The sequence below is a fragment of the Propithecus coquereli genome, unplaced genomic scaffold (genome assembly GCF_000956105.1).
Source record: "Propithecus coquereli isolate 6110/MARCELLA unplaced genomic scaffold, Pcoq_1.0 Scaffold442, whole genome shotgun sequence".
Lineage (NCBI taxonomy): Eukaryota > Metazoa > Chordata > Mammalia > Primates > Indriidae > Propithecus > Propithecus coquereli.
This window is the reverse complement of record NW_012150197.1, coordinates 8,425-9,396: the sequence shown is the minus strand read 5'-3', so window position 1 is coordinate 9,396 and position 972 is coordinate 8,425. Positions and strand designations below refer to the sequence as shown.

The following is a 972-nucleotide window of genomic DNA, read 5'->3' as shown; positions in this document are numbered from 1 at the left end:
GACACACACTCCTTGAGAGGAGGTGGGGCCACGTGCCCTGCTGTCAGGAGGAGGGGTCGCATGCCCTGCATGACAAGAGGCAGGGTAATCTGGCCTCTGTGAGAGGAGGCGAGGCCACCTGCCCGGCCTTAGAAGAGGCGGGATCACGTGTCTGTGAGAGGAGGGGCGCTGTCTGCCCTTCCTTAGAGGAGGCGAGGCCACCGCCCTGCATGAGAGTAGGTGGGGCTGCGTGCCCTGCGTGAGGGGGGGCTCCGTGTCCAACGTGAGAGGAGGCGGGGCTGCGAGCCCTGCGTGAGAGGAGGCGGGGCCGCGTGCCTTGCGTGAGAGGAGGTGGGGCTGCATTCCCTGCCTTAAAGGTGCAGGGCCACGTGCACTGAGTGAGAGGTGGGGCTGCGTGCCCTGCGTGGGAGGAGGTGGGGCCACGTGCCCTGCGTAAGAGGAGGGGTCCTGTGTGCCCTGCGTAAGAGGAGGCGGGGCCACGTGTCCTGCATGAGAGGAGGGGCACTGCGTGCCCTGCGTGAGAAAAGGCAGGGCTGCTTGCCCTGTGTTAGAGAAGGCGGGGCCACCGCCCTGTGTGAGAGGAGGCCGGGCTGGCCCGTCCTGCCTGAGAAGGGGGGAGCTGCCCCACCCTGTGTGAGAAGAGGCAGGAAGCCCTGCCCTGAGTCACAGGAGGCGGGCCAGCCCTGCCCTGCGTGAGAGGAGGCGGGGATGTCGTGCCTTACTTAAGGAGGAGTCGCCCCCCCACGTGAGAGGAGGTGGGGCAGGTGCCATGCCCTGCGTGGGAGGAGGCGGGACAGTCCCCTTAGCGCAGCTTCGCGTAGGCACCATGTCCCTCGGAACTGCCCCAGTCCCGCCAGTGACTGATACCTTCCTGTCCGCAGACCTGAGGCCCCGAGAGCGAGTGAGACCTGTCCATTCCCAGACCTGAGGCGACAGCAAACGAGACCTTCCTGTCTGAAGACCTCAGGCACC

The 972-nt window shown here is 66.7% G+C and overlaps 1 long non-coding RNA gene across 3 annotated transcripts in view; it reads left to right on the top strand.

The window, feature by feature from the left end:
- LOC105818532 overlaps positions 1-972 on the top strand; it is a 15,950-nt gene that overhangs the window by 9,678 nt on the left and 5,300 nt on the right. Inside the window, exon 3 of one of the 3 annotated variants that reach the window (XR_001137891.1) lies at positions 882-934. The exons of the other annotated variants lie outside the window; for them this stretch is intronic. This is a non-coding gene — a long non-coding RNA (uncharacterized LOC105818532). Of the gene's footprint in view, positions 1-881; positions 935-972 lie in introns of those variants that run through there. 3 annotated transcript variants of the gene reach the window in all.